A 13915-nucleotide genomic window follows, 5' to 3' on the forward strand; every position below is an offset into this window, starting at 1 on the left:
TAGAAATTCTTATATGTATATATACATACAACACGTATATAGGTATATATGCACATACACACATGTGTAAAGATAGACCTTGTTTTCTGCATCCTTTCTAAAAATTAGCTCTTTGGCAGATATTTTAGAATTTTCTACATAAGCAATCCTGTCATCTGTGGCAAAGACAGTTTTTCTCCTTTTTAAATCTGGATACTTTTTATTTATTCTACTACCTTATTGATAGGACTTTTAGTATAACGTTGAATAAAATGGTGAGAACAGATATTCTTGCCTTGTTTTGATCTTAAGAGGAAAGTCGTTTAGTCACTCACCATAAGCATAATGTTAGCTGTAGGTTTTTCTGAGATGTCATTTATCGGGCTGAGGAAGTTTCCTTCTGTTCTTAATTTACTGAGAAGTTTAAAATTTTTTCTCTCATTTTTTTTGTTATCAATACTAGATTTATAGTTTTATTATGGTAAAAAGTAGTTGTTACAGTGAGACCTACACACATATACAGGATTTAAATTCATATAGAACAATATTTACATTTTAACTTATACTTGAAATTAGAAGATGAAGTACAGCTTAAGCTTTACCACAAAGAAAAGAAAAATACACGAAGTAATAATAGAGTTAACAGTAAAAATAAAACCATCTGTTCTTAATACAGTATGTGGAAAACTTTTTGTCAGAATGCTATAATACATCTTCTTAATCTGATTATCTAAACCATTAAAGTATGGGCAGCTCAGTTTTATTTTGCCAGTCATTGTTTGATGGGATTATAAATTAACATTTTTGAAAGCAAATCCAAGCCATTTTCAACCAAGTTTTTGACATGGGATGGTAGGCTTCCTGGTTTTCACTTGAGAAATGTATTCTTACAGTCTTATAGTCATATATTCTTATAAGTTGCTCTGGCCACACTTCATATTGAGGTGCCCAAAGCTCTGAATATTTTGAAGAGTTGATCAACTTCTGAATTCACATGGAAAAGTGGCTTCTTTGTTGTTAACTCTATATGGTGTCTGTACTCCAAATGTCAACTGGAGTTGAGCGGTGAGCTGACTTCAGTAGTGCTGGAGGTCTATACCAGAGTATTACTACCTCATGTGTATATATTCTAATAGGCATTCCAGAAGCTCTGGCAAAACCAAAATCAACTAGTTTAAATGTTCCTTTATTATCAGTAGGTTTTGAGGCTTTAAATCTCTGTGAAGAATTCTCCTAGGCTGACAACACACAGTCCATTGTAGGGTTTGGTGCAGATAACTCTTAATAAGTGGAGAATCCATGAAGAGGCTTGGAGGGATAGAGTTTAAAAGTCAGAGATGAGATGTAACCTGGATTCCTGCATAACCACATTTGAAGGTGGACTGTATTTGGGTGACAGTGTTCTAAAAGAGACATTTCCTGAATTGCAAATTGGGAACACTTCCTCTTTACTTTCTAGTCTGATTTTCTTCATAGTTACCACTTGATCTGTAGTTTACCCTTACATATAACTCCACAGATACCTTCTCCAACTTTCTCTGTTTTGGAATATTCATCTATGACTACTCAATAGGAATGGTAGATCCCGGATTAGTGTTCTGTGGTGGGGGACAGTAGGGTTGAGGGTGTCAGAAGAGTGGTGGAGGCAGTGACACAGTTACCATGTCTGTGTCACTTTTTCTCAACTCCAAGAGCCTTGAGATCTTTTATTGTGAATAATTTTCTACTAATCTTTCTGGGTCCATTGAGATAATTGTGTTCTTTCTTTTTTGTTTTGTTAACATGTTGAATTGCACTGACTGATATTTGAATGTTAAACCAACCTTGCATTCCTGAGATAAAATCCACTTGATTATCATGTATAAATTGTTTTTGAAAATATTTGATGGATTGTTGTTGTTGTTCAGTCGCCCAGTCGTGTCTGACTCTTTGTGACCCCATGGACTGCAGCACACAAGGCCTCTCTGTCCTTCACCATCTCCTAAAGTTTGCCCAAGTCTATTTCCATTGCATCGGTGATGCCATCCAGCCATCTCATCCTCAGATGCCCTCTTCTCCTTCTGCCATCAATCTTTCCCAGCATCAGGGACTCTTCCGATGAGTCAGCTGTTCATATCAGATGACCCAAATATTGGAGTTTCAACTTCAGCATCAGTCCTTCCAATGAGTATTCAGGGTTTATTTCCCTTAAGATTGACTGGTTTGATCTCCTTTCTGTCCAGGGGACTCTCAGGAGTCTTCTCCAGCAGTTGGAAGGCATCAGTTCTTCAGTGCTTCTTTACAGTCCAGCTCTCACAGTACATGACCACTGGGAAGACCATAGCCTTGACCATGTGGACCTTTGTTGGCAAAGCCTGCTTTTCAGCACACTGTCGAGGTTTGTCATAGCTTTCCTGCCAAGAAGCAAATGTCTTCTGATTTCATGGCTGCAGTCACCATCCGCAGTGATTTTAGAGCTGAAGAAGAGGAAATCTGTCACTACTACCACCTTTTCCTCCTCTATTTGCCATGAAGCAATGGGACTGGATGCCATGATCTTAGTTTTTTTTAATATTCAGTTTTAAGCCAGTTTTTCTATTGTTTGAGGCACATTTGCATTTCATCTGAGAGAAGCCAGGAGACTCTGCTCGCATTGGCTGCTTTTGGGATCACAGTGCTTCCTTGGTGCTTCACACTTGGATAAATGGGTTTTCATAACTGTTTGAGATCCTTGAGGGAAGTGTCCAGACTGAGACATGTGGGAATTTTGGTAAACTGCTGATAATTTCCTGTCCCCTTGAATCAATATATTTGTTCAATCAAAATGTTTGTTCAACTTTAATTTGGAAGAGGAGTTAAAAACTGGGATAGTGAAAAAAAGAATGGAGAAGGAGGGCTTCTGGTAGAAACCTCAAAATAGGGAGAATATTAAGATATTAGCTACCTTAAATGACAAATATTTACTATTGAAATCATGGCCTTTAGGGATCTTAGCCACAACTTCAGGATCATTTTACATTATTTCTTTAAACACATCTTTTATTTTCCTGAGAAGAGTTTTGAAATTGCAGTTTTCCTCCTTCTCCTTAATTTCCAGTGACATACCAGCATCTGGTGATGTTTTAGCATACCTTTCCTTATGTACTGGTGCCTGGCAGAGCCACTCCTTATTCTGACTCTTGCCTAAGTCCCTTCAGTGCTTTGAGGTCAGTAAGAGTTTGATCAGTATTTGTTGAGAGTTCAGTGTCCCCTTCTTCAAGACTCCAGGGAGATGCGTATGAGATATTATGATAATTTATTTTCACTCAAGGGCATTAAGACCAGAAAAGGCCTCTGTTGGCCTACTTCAGAGGCTGGGGTTAGTGTCCGTATGTTATGAGTAGGGAGACTGAGACATGGGATTCTGAAAAGGATACTTTCAGTGGATAAAATGATAGAAGAGAGTCTGGGTGGCTCCATCAAGTCCCAAACAGCTATCGACTTCACAAGGTCAACATGCAGAGAAAGGCTAGAACCTCTCCGCTTTCTCCTGCATCTGGGCAGCTGTGGGTCTTGGAGACTGTGAAAATGACTGCTGAGCAGAGTATAGCAGTGCAATCTCTCTCTGTCCTCTGTCTCATTTTTCATTCTCTCTCCTTGATCCCCCTCTAATCGAGACTGGGACAATCAGATGACAGAAGAGTTCTACTTTAAAACAAGTGCACTCAGGTATTTATAGTAAGGAGATGGACTGAATGAGCCAGCTGCTAAAAAATAGAAGGTCTGACTTTATCCATTCAGAAGGATTGTGGCCCAATGCAGTTAGAGATAAAATAAATCAACTCAGATCTAATATTTATAAAACTTATCCCAGATTGGAATGGTTGGCCTCTCATGAGAAATGCTATAGATTTTTCCAAATTGGCAGCAATGATGGGGATGGACTTTGCAGAGAAAAGGCTTGACATTAGCCTGGACATTGGAAGATATTCTCAAGTCTGTTTTAGTTTCCCTCCAGAAAAATTGGTCCAAGTCATATAAGCTCTGCACTACATAAATGTGAGTAAAGGTTGCTGAGTCCTTAAGGGAGGTTTTGGGGCTCTGATTTATGTTTGGGGAATTCTAATTCTGCGCCAATTTTGTGGTAGATACTCATTCAATTTTCACACATGGGTAAGTTCAGTGAATGAATAAACATATGCATAGCATTTACTGGGCTTTCCTGCTGGCTCAGGTGGTAAAGAATCTGCCTGCAATGCAGAAGACCTGGGTTCAATTCCTGGGTTGGGAAGATCCCCTGGAGAAAAGCATGGCTTACCCACTCCAATATTCTTGCCTGGAGAATCCTGGGGATTCAGAGGAGCCTGGAGGCTGCAGTCCACAGGGTTGCAAAGAGCTGGACACGACAGAGCGACGATGGACAGGGAGGCCTGTCGGGCTGCAGTCCATGGGGTCGCAAGGAGTCGGACAAGACTGAGCAAATAAACTGAACTGAACTGTTCAACTTTGCATCTATGTTGTTTTCTTTTCCACTGTATCAGTTTAGAAATGCTTTAAGGCACAAGGAAAACACCTCAACCAATGTGGTGTGTAAAAAAAAAAAAAGGTTTCAAGTTCTTTGATACACTTCCAATTGAGATCTAGCATCTCTGTCCCCTCTCCTTGAATCTGTTAACTGCTTTGACCAATGGAATAATGAAGTAATGACACTGATTCCTTCATGAGGCTGAATCATAAAAATCCATGAAACTTCTACATAGGCCTCTTGGAATGCCTGCTCTTAGAGCACAGCCATGGTACTGTGAAAAACCTAAACCTTATGGTGAGGCCACGTGTGCTGGCACTTGGTCAACAGTCCCACGTGAGTCTAGTCTTTGGTCCTTCCAGCTTGAGTACCAGACATGTGAATGAAGAGGTACTCTTGGAATTGGATTCCGCAGGTCCAGTTTTTCTAGTTCCTGGGTGTTTGAGTCACTTACCTGGTTGAGCCTTCTCAATAGAGGCCCCAGATACCACAGAGTAGAGATGGACCCTGTGTGAATTCCTGACCTGCAGTCTGTGACCTTAATAAAATGGCTTTTTTTAATGTCACTAAGTTTTAGAGTAGCTTGTTACATAGTACAAGTAACTGGGACATCCATCTAGCGCTGATTTACAGCAATTGAATTATGTGTATACCTGTGTTTAATGAAGTGAGAGATCCAGAGGTAAGCCCTTGTTGGTGTTAGTTCATTGCTCAGCTATGCCATTAGGGACCCAGGATCTTTCCATACGTTCATATTGCCATCCTTAATGTTACCTTTTGTCCTCATGCTTGTTGCCTCATAGTTTTGGCATAAATGCTGTAGCTACAGGCATTGCATCAGCATTCAAGTTAGGAAGAAGAAAGGACAGGCAAAGCTTGCCTCATCTATGTGGTTTTATTAGGAAAGCAAAAGCTTTCCCAGAAACCCTCAGGTCCTTACATATGTCTCACCAGTTATAATTTTGTCACATGGCCACTCTGATGGGAAGGGAGGCTGAAAAAAAATGAGCATTTATCTGGCATATTGCTGTCCTAAACACAGTCTGGATTTGCTTAGCAAGGACACCAGAGACCACGAGCACCACGTGGGCAAGGCCGGTGTCTGCCACATACCTCAATTGCTTTGCATTATTTTTTCTGGTTGGTTCAACTAGGTAGTGAGTTACTGAAAGCAGAGATAATGATGATTACTTCTCTGGAATGCTTCTTAGCATCCAACATAGCACTAAGAATGCCATTTCTATTTAATGCGTTTACCTGTTAAAAAAAGAGGAACATAATAAAGAGGTGATTTTCCAGAGCAGAAGTCTTCACATTTTTTTCCCTGCATAGCCCCTGAAAACATTTTGAGAGACAGTGTACCTCCTTGTACATTTTTAACCTGATATTTGCAGTTTTTGTTATAAAGTTACATAAAAAATTACGAAGAATATAATTTTTGGCAAGTAGTTAATACTGAGGAGAAGGAAATGGCAACCCACTCCAGTAGTCTTGCCTGGAGAATCCCATGGACAAAGGAGCCTGGCGGGCTACAGTCCACAGGGTCACAAAGAGTCGGACACGACTGAGGGACTAACACACACACACAGTTAATACTGAAATTTTAAAATAACCCTTTATATTGCTCTTTTGAAAATTTCCAGTCTAAATACCATACTGACTTGATGCTACTGTCTTCTGTTTTAAAATTTGCAAATGAGTTTTCCTTTAGTAGACAGAAAATTTTATATCTTTTCTTTTTCTCCTTGAACTCACATTTTCATTCTGGTTTCCTCACAGAATTTTATTCTAATGTAATGTATTTTTAGGCTTGAAAGTTTGCTTTGTTGATTCTGTATCATGCTTCTTTGCAACAAAAACATACACGTAAGTTGAAACAGCAATTTAAAACATTTCATGTGCCTAAAAGGCTTTAAGTACTAAAACATTTCTTCTGGATTGAATTATCATTGAAATTATTATACTATATAATTGAGAAAAGCAATATAAATATATTATACCTTTTGATATGGAACTATTAAACACAGAAGTGAAATTCATTGCAAATGTATCTGCTGTGAGATGGATGGGATTTTAAAAACTTGTATCATGTATCTATGTATTAATATTACTTATTGCTTGAATGAAACAGTTTGGCATTAATTGCAAGCCTATTTTTGTTTATTAAGACATAAGTGTGGACAAATGATAAGTAGACTTATTGTGGTCATCGTTTTGTAATATTTACAAGTATTGAATCATTACATTATACACCTGAAACTAGTGTAATGTTATATTTCAATTAAAAAAAAGATGAAAGTGGTGAACACGTTCACATAGTAAATATGAACATAAGGAATATTATTACCTTTGAATTATTTGAACTGCTTCCAAGTTGTATGTCAAAAATCACATACTGGCCTGTCATCAAAAATTATTTTTAATGATCTATCAGCTGACAGCTCAATTAAGTCCTCCTTCGATTATGTGGAAAACACCTGACTTGGAAAATAACTTGCAAGCAGTCATTTGAGCTGTTTTCTTGCAAATGGATTTTCTCTGCTTATTAGAGACATTTACAACCTCAGTATTTCTATTTCCTAACCCTGTTTGGAGGTTTGTGCTCCAGGATACATCATAGTAAGATTTGGGATGAGGGAGCCCTTTGTCTCGCTGGGAGGAGAACTTGCTTGATGCCCCAGTTGCAGGCAGATCAAGTTTAGTAGAGTCTGTAGGAAAACTGGGGATTTGAAAATGGATCTTCATCAGTCTATCCGTGTCCCCAAACCAAGAGCCTGTGCACCCCAACTTGAAGACTGCTGTTCCAAAGGCTGTCAGAGCTCATAGAGATGCTGTCACTCTTGGAGAGGCTGAGTTTGCTTGAGTTCCCTTTAGGCATTCTGCCTCCCACTCAATGATCTGCTCTATGCAGTGCCTCATAAGTCTTAGCGAGTCTGAGAACCATCTTCAGAGGCAGGAATCATTATCTCTATTTTGCAAATGAGGATGCAGTGGTGAGGGGAAGTAGCAGCCATCGGGCACCAAAACTGGGGTTCATACCCGGGCAATGGGTGTAGAGAGCCTGAGCTGTTTAGCCACTTTCAGTTGAGCCTGGTTCTGGGAACAGGGATCCCAGCTTTTCACAGGAGCTGTTGCTTGGACTGCTGTTGCTTTTATCTGTGTCTCCTTCTTGGCAAATTTCTCTAAAGCAGTGGTTCTCAAACCCAGGTGGCTGGGCCCCACCTCTAGAATTTCTGATTCTGTAGGTGTGGGTGAGGCCGAGAATCTTCATTTCTAACAAGTTCCCAGGTGTCGGGGGGAGAGGGCCCACTTCTCTAAGGCCTGTCCAGTCTCTGGGAGAGATTCCCATTTCTAATGTATGTAGGGACTGATGCTTCCCCCCTTAAGTTTCTTTTAGGACTGAGGTTGTCACTTGCCTGCTAAGTCGCTTCAGTTGTGTCTGACTCTTTGCGACTCCATGGATTGTAGCTCTGTCCATGGGATTCTCCAGGCAAGAATACTGGAGTGGGTCACCATTCACTTGCCAAGAAGTGAGTATATATGAAATGCAGATTGCATATATGTTTCAGCTCCTACAACAACTTTGGAAAAACTTGTGCTGCAGGAATTTTTGTTGGAGATTTCTTTGCTGATATTTGTATGTAGGTACACCTGCATCAGGGGAAATTGTGTTACACGTTTTGATTTATTGGCGTATACTTTGCACATGAAGGTCCTCTGTGTCTCTGCTAAGTCGTTCACTCTGTCTGGATGGGATTTTCTTTCCTACATTCTTCACCTATTGGTTCAATCCTCAAGATTCATCTCAAAATAATGCTTTTTCTCTGAAATTTGCTGGTTAACTTAAGTGCCTCTTCCCTGAACTCCTCTAGCCTGGCATAGCATTGTATAGGCATGATCTTGCTTACGTGTTCTTTCTCACATTGGTTGAAAAATTTGATACTAGTAAGTGCTAAATAAATAACAGTTAGCAAACATTTAATGAGCACTTACTAAATACTACATAATTTTTTTTTTTTTACTAAATACTAGGCATTTGCTAAACATCTTACATTTACTATTTCATTAAATCCTTACAACAATTTTATGAGATACCGTTATCATCCATATTGCATAGTTATGGAAACTGAGGCACAGAAAGGTAACTTGGCCAAGGGCACACAGCTATTCGAGGTACATTTCCTTGTTGAAGTCTCTGTGGCCTAGACTGACTCTCAGACTTGCAGCCCCAGATACTGACCTGTCAGCCGGTGAAGCTCATTGACATGAGTGCACATAATTGAGAGAATGACAGTCCATTGATTTGTGTGACAAGAAATGCCAAGAGGAGTGGGTACTCTGGACAGTGTGTTCTGTCCCTTATGGCAGACTTCTCAGGAAGCCAAAGTATAAGCCTCCATTTGATTAGCCAGCAAAACAGTTCAGACCAGGGGAATTAGTGACACAGGTCCAATCTGTTGTGGCCTTGGGTTAATACAATTCATTGCTGCAACAAAGATATTGTTGGAAACGATAGGGCAAGGCCTTGGGCCCTATTGCTTGGTGGATAAGAGCAGAGATTCTGCAGCTAGACTGGATGGTTCAAATTCCAGTGCTACCAGATACTAGCTTTGTGACATTGAGCAGGTTACTTATCTGACCAAGATATTCATGACAATGGAACCTAACTCACAGGCTTGTTTCAAGGGCTAATATATTTGTGTATGTAAGGAACTTAGAGTACCAAAACTGTGCTATTGTGACTATTAAATGCATTGTATTCTCAGTGCTAGCAGAGGTGGGGCACATAGCAAGTGCTCTATGCATATATTTGAATGAACGAACAAATGCATGAATGATTAGTTTGACTGAAACTTTGTTAGACTCTACCAATGTTTCGGGCTTCCCAGGTGGCGCCAGTGGTAAAGAACCCACCTGCCAAGACAGGAGACATAACAGACATGGGTTTGATCACTGGGTTGAGAAGATTCGCTGGAGGAGGGCATGGCAACCCATTCTAGTATTTGTGCCTGGAGAATCTCATGGACAGAGGAGTCTGGTGGGCTACAGTCCATAAGGTTCCAAAAAGTTGGACACAACTGAAGTGGCTTAGCATGCACACACGCATCAATGTTTACTTGAAAGCAAGTGTTTTTTTGACAGTTACTAATAATAAAGAGATCCATTCCCACCCTGCCCCCTCCCCCCCACCATAATCAGGTAGATTTGTTTTAAATCAGTTTGGTACATGAAACAGATTAGTTTTGCAGTTTTTAATGAACTGAAATAGAAATTTCTAAATGCAGCAGTCTACCTGTGCAACAAATATCTATAAAGTAAAATAAGGGATTTTTTAATAGAACTACAATCTGCATGAACAAATCAGATGAAAAGTGTGGAAAGGTTTCTATATAGTTTCTGGATTAAAAAAAAAGCAAAACCCCAAATTATTAATGGCTCGGGATGCGGTGGGATGAGCTGCAGAGTGCTGGAAGGAGAGACGGGGTGGAAAGTGTCCTGATGTGGGTTTAGAACTATGTACACTCTAGACAGCCCTCCCAAAAAGCGTGGGCCTGAGCATCACTCGCTACCCTGGTCCATGCTCACTGTCTCTGGTCACTCTCTGTTTTCCCAGGTTAACAGTAAGGACAGAATCCTTGGGAAACTTTTCTAGACATCATCTTGGTTCTTTTCAAGGCTTCTGTGTAAATACCACATGTGCTACTAGTTCAAGTCAAAGGAGAGGAAAGAGGCTGCATGGTCAAGGGGAACTCAATGTGTCAGTAATAGTACTAACAATCGCTGGTGCTATTTACTGAGCATTTCTGAGCATTGATACAGTGAGTTCTATCTCTTGATTCAAACTGGTAGCTGCATCTCTGCTCATCTTGCTGTTCAGGTGACCTTGATTCATCTTTATTGTTTTAACATGTCAAACTCTCTTCCATTGTTTCTCTGAAATGCTAAACTGCAAGGAGATCAAACTAGTCCATCCTAAAGGAAATCAGTCCTGAATATTCATTAGAAGGACTGATGCTGAAGCTGAAGCTCCAATACTTTGGCCACCTGATGCAAAGAACTGACTCATTGGAAAAGACCCTGATGCTGGGAAAGATTGAAGGCAGGAGGAGAAGGGGACGACAGAGGATGAGATGATTGGATGGCATCACCGACTTGATGGACATGAATTTGAGTAAGCTCCAGGAGTTGGTGATGGACAGGGAAGCCTGGCGTGCTGCAGTCCATGGGGTCACAAAGAGTCGGACACGACTGGGCAACTGTAACTGAAAGCTACCTCTCTTAAATCGTGGACATTTGGGGCTCTTGTTTATTTCTGGCTTAGGAGGGTGAAAACCTCCACCTGCCTTCTCACACTCTTTCTGTTGCTCTGTTTTTCGTTACCTTTCAAAAATGTGAGAGCCTTAGTATATTCCCACCCAAAGACTTACTAATGCAGACGCAAGATTTACTGATTTTGTACATGTTCACATTTTCCAAGTATCCCCTAGCCTATTTGTCTCTGATAGTTATTTTTACAAAGTCTTCATCACTTCCTGTTTAAATGTGTTTCTTGCCCCCACTCCTTTCCCTTCCTATACTTTCACTATTCAAACAGTGGTTATGGATTTTTGGATTTTATGGAGTGAAAGTTAAAAAAAGAGAGGCAGGGTAACTTATGTATGGTTGTTATCTTTTAATTTGTCCAAATAAAGACGAATGCCCTTTACTTTGACCATCACCTCATAAGAGAAGCTGCCTGGTGGAGTCCTGGAAGCATGGCAGTTGCCTTTGTGGAGACCGAGCCTCGCAGGAGCTCTTCTTCTGTGCTGATTCAAGTCCAGTGCAGTCTCCTGGGCATCCACTGTGTGCTCAGCTTTGTGCTGGACACAAAAGAAAGACTGGACTTTTGCCTTCGCCCTCAGGGATCCCGTAGGAGAGATGAGACAAACAGCTCGATAGGACTGTAAATCTGGGTCTGCCTTTTCCATGAGACTGTGTTCTTTTTAAAGGTAAAGATCATGCCCTTATGTCTCTTACATCCCACTGCACAGCATGTGTCTGACATATCATACACACTCAATCAATGTTTGCACACTCATAAAGAATTATGGGACAGTGCAAGGTGAAATATGTGTAGATCTTCAATTGAAGTCAGTCACGTACCACTACTGTATGGTACTGTATCATGAGTGGTAGGATAGCGCAGGAAGGGGGTAGCTCACAGATGACTCAAATTGACAGGAAGACTTCATGGCGGGAGATGGTGAGGTTTGAGATGGGCCCTCAGGAGTGATTAGAAGTCAAACAACCTGACAGTAAGCAGTGAAGCTCTGTTAGAAAGCAGCTTGAAGCCCAAGCATTAATACCCAGAAGAGGTTATGTCTTCGTTTTGCAGGGTAATGGCTTACTTGGGGTTTACGGTAGCATGGGATGGTGATGGACGCCAAAGGACATTTAGGGCAATGGTTCACAATTGGGGGTGGTTTTGCCCCTATGGGACATTTGGCAAGATCTGGAGACATTTTTGTTTCTTAGAACTGGGGAAGGGTGCTATTGGCAAGTAGTTCTGGCATATGGTAGAGGCCAGGGATGCTGCTAAATACACATGGTGTTCCTCTTCCCCCACTGAAGACTTGACTGGTCACAAATTTCAACAGTGCTATAGTTTAGAAACTCTAGGGAATTCCCTGGTGGTCCAGTGGTTAGGACTCCATGCTTTCATTGTCGAGGGCCCAAGTTTGATCCTTGGTTGGGGAACAAAGATCCCCCAGGGCACACAGTGTGGCCAAAAGAAAAAAAAATGAACCTCTCTGATTTAGTGGGATTAAGAAGAAAAAGGAAATAAATGTGGCGTTATCAGTAGCATTTCGTGATCATGAGCAGTGCCTGGGAGCCAAAGTTGTTCTTCCAGGGTAATTGTTTCTTCTCCCCCTCGCTCTTAGGAGCCTCCTTTTCCCTCCCTTCACCTGTCTCTCCCCTGGCTTGTGTTGTAGGCGTCCTTCTCTTATCTCGTTACCTCTCCTTTGGTTTCAGACCTTCAGAATTTCTGCTGGCCTCCTGCAATTTAAGACCTCAGAACTCTGGAACTCTGGGAGGCTGTTTGGACCTGTCTGCTGGGTCTGAGTTTCTTTGTCTTAAAAGGGAAGGTTTGGGACTGGAACATGTTTACCGGTCTCTTTAGGTTTGATAAAGCAAAACTCTGAGACATCTGAGAGCTGTGCTGGAGAAGACAGTCTAGACTCCAGACTTTTCTATGGGTTTCAGAGACCTCAGGCCAATAGTATGGGAAAAGAAGAGGCCAGTTGGGAGGCCAGTGAGAAAAAGTCATTCCAGGAGGAGGGAGAATGTGGACCATCCCTATTGCCAGAAGTGCTACCAGAAACGCCTGCCTGGGCTCTCCTAGAGATGACCATTAAGACCCTTGCTGTCCATGAAGAAAAAAAGCTTTATTTTAGAGTAATGTTAGATGTACAGAAAATTGAGAAGATAATACAGAGTATCTTCATATGCCCTCTATCCAGTTTGCTTTGGTATTAACATTTTATGTTTGTATGGCACATTTATTACAATTGATGAATCAACACTGATACGTTCTTATTGACTAGAGTCTGTGCTTTATTCAGATTTCCTTAGTTTTTACCTAATATTCTTTTTCTGTTCCAGGATCTCATCTAGAATATCACACTACATTTAGGTTCCCCTTGGTTGTGATGATTTCTCAGACTTTCGTTGCTTTTGATGACCTTGACAGTTCGGAGGCGCACTGGTCGGGCGTTTTGTAGCCTGTCCCTCAGTTGGGCTTTGCTTGATGTGTTTCTTACGATCAAACTGAGGGTCATGGGTGTTGGGGAGGAAGACCATAGAGATGAAGTGCCCTCTTATCACGTAGTCTCAATGTGACTTTCCACTGATGATGCTGACTTTGACCACCTGGCTAAGACAGCGTTTGTCAGGTTTCTCCAATGTAAAGTTTTTATTGGTGTTTTTGTCCCTTTTATACTGTACTCTTTAGAAAGTAGTCACACTATGGACAGCCCACACTTATGGAGTGGGAAGTTAGGCTCCCCTTCCTTGGGAGGAGTCTTTAGTTTTAAAAGAAAAAAAATTATTTCGACCCTTGTTTGCCTCCCAGGCGCAGTGAGTGAGCCCATTCTCATTTCTTCCTCCACCTCCGACAGCTAATCAAGGCGGGCGTGAGGATTTACGTAAGCTAACAAATGATTATCCTTCCCTGTAGAAGGGTTACTGGAATGCTGAATTTGCTAATTACTCTTCTCTCCGCTTCTCCCAAGCAGTGATCTTGAGAGAGATGGGACAAATCTATCTTTAGTGAGAGCTGCAACTCAGGAAACCTGGAGGCTGAGGATGAGGGAGGGGTGGCCACTTACCAAAAGTGAAGCAGGAGGAAGTGGATGAAGAATTGAGTGGCCTGAAAGGGAAATGACGTGGGTGCTGCTGCTGCTGCTAAGTCGC

The 13915-nt window shown here is 41.2% G+C and overlaps 1 pseudogene; it reads right to left on the reverse strand.

Annotated features, from left to right (window-relative positions):
* Nucleotides 1–13915, reverse strand: part of LOC145513864 (cyclin-dependent kinase 1-like) — a 37365-nt pseudogene that overhangs the window by 585 nt on the left and 22865 nt on the right.

The sequence above is a fragment of the Giraffa tippelskirchi genome, chromosome 7 (genome assembly GCF_054371585.1).
Source record: "Giraffa tippelskirchi isolate mGirTip1 chromosome 7, T2T-mGirTip1v1.2.pri, whole genome shotgun sequence".
Taxonomy (NCBI): domain Eukaryota; kingdom Metazoa; phylum Chordata; class Mammalia; order Artiodactyla; family Giraffidae; genus Giraffa; species Giraffa tippelskirchi.